General features: G+C 42.8%; 1 long non-coding RNA gene across 1 annotated transcript; it reads left to right on the forward strand.

The window, feature by feature from the left end:
- Positions 1–525: 525 nt before the first annotated feature.
- Positions 526–1,231, forward strand: LOC146008013 (uncharacterized). Its single transcript, XR_014444444.1, has 3 exons — positions 526–594; positions 679–817; positions 1,184–1,231. It is a non-coding gene; the product is annotated as an uncharacterized LOC146008013 (long non-coding RNA).
- The last annotated feature ends 5,365 nt before the right edge of the window (positions 1,232–6,596 follow it).

Genomic DNA, 6,596 nt, shown 5'->3' on the forward strand with positions numbered 1-6,596 from the left:
AGGAGGAACTGTGCGAGTATTAGCAGAGCACATCATGGAGTACCTATATGTTCCATACAGACAACAAGAAATGTGCATATTATTCACCATTTCTGTATGCATCTTGAACTCTGACACTGATACTATTATCCATGACATGAAAGCATATGCCTGATTGATTTTTAAATGGCTATTTTGTCCACCCAAAGTCACCTGAAAATTGATGTTTTATTTTTTTAAACCAAAGTAATACTATTTTTAAAAAAGTATTTATAGATTAAAAAAAAAAACAACATTCTCTATGGTGTCTCAAAATTCCCCACTATCTAACACTGTTTATTATTTTACCAATAAATGTATTAATAAAAAATTGTGTGCTTTGTTTGCCTGACATAAGCTTTATGTATTATTTCACTGTGAGCAGCTTGTTGTTTGTGTATACCAGAGATGGTAAAAGGTGAGTGATATTTATTGGCAGTGTGAATTGTCTAGAGAGCAGTGGGATATGAGGGCATATAGATCAATATATTTCTTCCCTCTGCTCACAGGCACCTCCCCACACCTCTCTGAGGTCCTCTCATTCCCAGCTATCCTCTGACCAGTGTGGACAGTCAGGTGAGTCTCTTCTGATCTTTATACATTATAAATCCCTAGACAATATTGTGCACAGTGTAAATAACATGGTACCATTTCCCCAAGTGACCAAGATGTCCACTCCATTGTGACCTTCTTGGAGGGTCCTTCCTAATCTACCAGTTCTGATTGTGTTAAAGAATGGCAAATGAACTGTTATGTGGGCTCGTCTTCCGTTTCCTACTCCCCGTTTGCTTACTGGCAGGTATGTAAAAAAAGAAAAGAATCAGTTTTACAACTATTATCTCCCGACTTATATAAAACACATGACTGTCAAAGCTGCATATATTTGTTTATAATATATTTCATGCTACATAAAAAAAACTAAAAAAACACATTTTTTGGGGGGCAAAATAATTGACACCTTCTAAAACAACTACATACAGTATTAATAATTGATAAAAAAAAAACCTTGGCTTCATGTTGTTAAATGTTGAAGTATGTTAACAGATTTCTCCAAACATCTCAGAAAGATTTGTTGTGTATTCCAATATTGCACGCACGTGTATTACTGTATGTGCAGCATTACAAAAACAACTTGTCTGATTGTGTTCCCTTATTTGCCTTGCAGCTATATGTATCCGTTTCAATGGATTCTCCGTCATCTATTTTGTTTTCCTGATGCTCATTCCTCTTTTTTCGAAACCTACTTATGCCACATTAAAAGGTAGGATTCTATGACCACTGTATGCAAAGGATTGCAGCATAGGTGACAGTTTAACCTTTTAAGTGCCAATGGAATTTGTCAAAATAGGTGTGAAAAATGCCAAGAAAATGTTTTTATTAACCCTTTGAGTGCGAACGTTGCTGTGAGAGATCTCCAAAATATACGTTAAAAATGCCAGCGTCACTCACAGCGGCTGTTCTTTTTATTCCAACTAAACTTCAATTAATTGACTTTTGCTGTATTTTCATTTATTTATATTTAAAGTTGCTGTGAGTGACATGGGCATTTTTAACAGATATTTTGAGGGGCCGCGCATCGGACCCTACTGCATGTCAGGGAGAGGTGATTTGGTCCGATTTAATGGGCCGATTGGTCGCAATCGGCCGTAATCGGACCAAATCGCCTCAGTGTATGGGCACCTTTAGGGTTGTGATTCACAGAGAAGGCATCCCTGATATTACTGATTGACCGCGACTTATCACTGTATATTGATGCATCATTATACTATACAACTGTATGAGTTCATAGATACTTGCATGAACAAAATGTATTTATCGTTGTGTTACTAGATTAGCATATAATATATATAATAAAGATTATTGGACAAATGAAAAAATTGTATGTATCATGCAATCATTATAATATTGCTTCTCTATCCTGTCTTATTACTGTTAGATCATTGTGCCTTAGCTGAGGTTTTGATTGTTCTGTATACTATTTGAATAGTGATGTAATTGGTCATGTTATTAATCTTACGACATCTCTTTGGGGAGGATATTGCAATTTATTTTGTTAGGAATGTTGCGGTTGATGAATATCTGTTTTCTTTCAACCAGAAAAGTACTATAAATCGGATTTAAAAAATCCAAAGCCATACAGTGTAGATCGGTGATTCTAAACCAGTGTGTCAGAACACATTACGGTCTAAGTGATTTGACCAAGAGGATTGTAAAGCAAGCACAAAAACACATTTTGTGTTTGCTTTACTTGTTTGCATGTTGGCTGTCCTGATGAAGGGGTACAAGCCCCAAAGCTGTTGACTCTGTTATGCTGACCAAACGTTTTCCTGATTGATGATTTGAATACACAGCTTTTTCACTGCAAGTGAGTGCCGCCTCCTGTTTCCCTTTTTCATTAAAGGGACGTTCACCCTATATATGTATATATATATATATATATATATATATATATATATATATATATATATATATATATATAAAGTAGAAAGTAGAAATAACTGGCGGCACTCAGAGGTCTTTTCATCAGTGTATTAGCAGAAAAAAGGCTTAACGTTTCGGAGCTTGCACTATTTTTTGAAAAGCGTGTAGGTGAGACTGATGAATAGACCTCTGAGTGCCGCCAGTTATTTCAACTTTGCACATGCCATGTGAGGGCACCGGGGCAGCTGTACAGATATTGGAGAGTGCCAGGCCGCAACCCCAAAAGCTATATATATATATATATATATATATATATATATATATATTCTGAAACATGATGTGGTGATGGTTGTGTCACTATTTACCTTGCCACAGTTTTGGTAACATTAAAAAATGTGAAACGTTACTAAGAGGGATCTAGGCAAACACTATAATGACTTTTTCTAGTATGGGCACATTTAAGAAGTCTTGCATATATATTTTAGAGTAATTGCAGAGTAAATTGTCAGGTCATTGGCAAGACAAACAGAAAGAGGTAGTAGTAGTCCACTTGGGAAATTATAAATGAGTGAATATTAAAGCCTGGTGGCAACATGTATGAAGAATATTTCTTTTGGCTGTTTTGCACATATAGAAGTAGCAAGACTTGGAGATTGATTTTGTTGGACAATAAGGGGTACATTTACCAAAGCCTCTAAAAATGAAAAAAGGTGATGTTGACCAGGACGATAATCAAAGCACCTCCATACACTGCACATGTACACATGTATGGAGGTGGTCAACATCCACAGCATGAAGTCAGCTGACAGATGGTTGGGTGAATTAGGACATTTTTTCAGCCATTTTCAATATGTGAAGTACTGTGCAGGTCATTACCCTGAGGGATAATACGGGTTGAGTATCCCTTATCCAAATATCCAAATTATTCTGAAAACCATACATTCCAGAAAGTGGAAATATATATATTTTTTTGCTAAAAGCACTACTGGGGACACCTGTAACAGCCCCACTGAGGAAATAAAATGTAACTGGCACTAAATATCAGCAAGAAAATGATTGCTTGGCATTAAAATTCAGTATCTGAGATAGTACACACTTTGGTTCATGTTTTGAAACCTTTATTTTATGCACAAATAAAATATATTTGTGTGTATTTCATGTATTTGATGTGTTTGTACAACAGAAATGCAAGATACCTTAAGATACATAATTGAAATATACAAATATTCTGAAATACGGAATAATCCGTTATCCAAAATTCTTCTGTTCCCGAGCATTTTGGATAAGGGATACTCAACCTGTAGTTAGGGTGACCAACTCATCCCTTTAATCCGGGACACATATTAATTACACAGGTTCTGTGGCTGGCTTTCACCTGGTTTTAAACTGCCACACCTCAAGACTCCATTTCACCTGGTTTTAAACTGCCACAGAACCTGTGTAATTAATATGTGTCTCGGATTAAAGGGATGAGTTGGTCACCCTACCTGTAGTACAAACTAGTCCGGTTGGTTTGCGTGATATTCATGCAGTGTCTGTCCAGCTTTAGGCTCCAGGGTAAACTCTTCCAATATATAGGCAACAAAAAATGATACAGGTCGAGTATCCCGTATCCGAATATCCGTTATCCGAATTATTCCGAAATACGGACATTCCAGAAAGTGAAAAATTTTTTTTTTTTTTTGCTAAAAACTCACTGGGGACATTTGTAACGGCATCACTGGGGACATGATATGTAACTGGCACTATATATGTGCAAGACAATGATTGCTTGGCATTCAAATTCAATATCTGAGATAGTACACAAATTTTGTTTCACGTTTTGAAACCTTGTTTTTTGAACAATTAAAATATAGTTGTGTGTATTTTATGTGGTAATAAAATATATTTGTGTGTATATTATGTGTTTATACAGCATAAATGCAAGATACTTCAAAATACATCATTGAAATCTCCTATATATTTGGCTACATCTGTCACTCAAAGTGGGTGTCTGTGTCTATAACGCTTAATGTGTGATTGCCTTCATCTGTGCTGAACACCTTTCTGAGAAATTAACCTGTTTAAAACAGGTGATGGCAATCATACATTAAGGGGAAGTCTAGAAACAGAGCATTGTGTTCCTCCTGGAGAGGGTCATGTTGGGAGGTATGTGACAGAGAACCAGCCCAGTGAGCCCACAGACAGTGCCAGACACCCACTGCCTTCCCATGTTGCCCAGCACTGCTACTCCACAGCCACCAGGTGAGCGCCCCCCTCCCGCGATTTGCGGCAAAACCTCCCCCCCCGCACGCCCCCCCCCCTCCCGCGATTCGCGGCAAAAACACCCGCTCCCCCGCGACCCCCCTACCGCGATTCGCAGCAAAAACACCCCCGTGACCCCCCCTCCCGCGATTCGCTGCAAAAAGAACCCCCCCACGACCCCTCCCACAATTCGCGGCATAACCACCACCCCGCGACCCCCCCCCTCCCGCGAATCGCGGCAAACCCTCCCCCGTGACCCCCCCCCGATTCGCGGAAAAAACACCCCCCCCGCGACCTCCCTCCCGCGATTCGCGGCAAAAAGAACCCCCCCACGACCCCCCCTTGCACGATTGGCGGCACCCCCCCTGCGACCCCCCTCCCGCGATTCGCGGCACCCCCCCCGCAATTCGCAGCAGCCCCAGGATTAAATGGCACATGCAAAACACTGACATGGCTATGGTCGACAATGAAAAAGGTTGACATGAGTTTTTGAAGATTTATTTTTAATTTTTTCATATTCATTGTCATGTGTCGACATGGACACCAATGAAGTGGCACACTTATGTCAACATTTACATGTGTTGACCTTTCTGTGTTGATTTTTTCTTGTGGCGATTCGCGTCACACCCCCCCGCAACCCCCCCTCCCGCGATTCGCGGCACCCCCCGTGACCCCCCACCTCCCGCAATTCGCGGCAACCCCCCACCGGAACCCCTGTGAACCCCGCCCTCCCGCAATTCGCGGCACCCATCCCCGCGACCCCCCCTCCCGCAATTCGCGGCACCCCCCCGTGATTTGCGGCAGCTCCAGAATTAAATTGCACATGGAAAACACTGACATGGCTATGGTCGACAATGAAAAAGGTTGACATGAGTTTTTGAAGTTTTTTTGTCATTTTTTGAATATTTTCATATTCATTCTCATGTGTCGACATGGACACCAATGAAGTGCCACACTTATGTCAACATTTACATGTGTTGACCTTTCTGTGTTGATTTTTTTCTTGTGGCGATTCGCGTCACACCCCCCGCAACCCCCCCTCCGGCGATTCCCGGCACCCCCCCCCCCTCCCGCAATTCGCGGCAACCCCCCCACCGGAACCCCCATGAACCCCGCTCTCCCGCGATTCGCGGCACCCACCCCCCGCAACCCCCCCCCCCTCCCGCAAATCGCGGCACCCCCCGCGATTCGCGGTAGCCCCAGGATTAAATGGCACATGCAAAACACTGGCACGGCTATGTGGTCGACAATGAAAAAGGTTGACATGAGTTTTTGAAGTTTTTTTTTTTCATTTTTTAAATGTTTTCATATTCATTCTCATGTGTCGACATGGACACCAATGAAGTGCCACACTTATGTCAACATTTACATGTGTTGACCTTTCTGTGTTGATTTTTTCTTGTGGCGATTCGCGTCAAACCCCCCCCACCCCCCCGCAACCCCCACTCCCGCGATTCACGGCACACACACCCCACCCCGTGACCCACCCTCCCGTGATTCACGGCACACCCCCCGCGACCCCCCCTACCATGATTCGCCGCAACCCCCGCCCCCGTAACCCCCCTCCCGCGATTTGCGGCAACCCACCCCGCGACCCCCCTCCCGCGATTCTCTGCAATCCCTCCCCTCCCGCGATTCGCAGCATCCACCCCCCCACAACCCCCCCTCCTGCAATTCGCGGCACCCCCCGCGACCCCCCCTCCTGCAATTCGCGGCACCCTCCGCGACCCCCCCTCCCGCGATTCGCGGACACCTAAGTTGCAATACAGGGCATCTTTCATACAATTCTAACCATATTTCTCATATACAAACGTTCACAAATTAAGGGGGCGCAGCCCCTTACGACGGTGTGAAGAGCGCCCGTAGGGCGCGATGAATCACCTAGTATTAAAATATTCCAAAATACGGAATAA

The sequence above is a fragment of the Crinia signifera genome, chromosome 6, assembly GCF_055691185.1.
Source record: "Crinia signifera chromosome 6, ASM5569118v1, whole genome shotgun sequence".
NCBI lineage: Eukaryota > Metazoa > Chordata > Amphibia > Anura > Myobatrachidae > Crinia > Crinia signifera.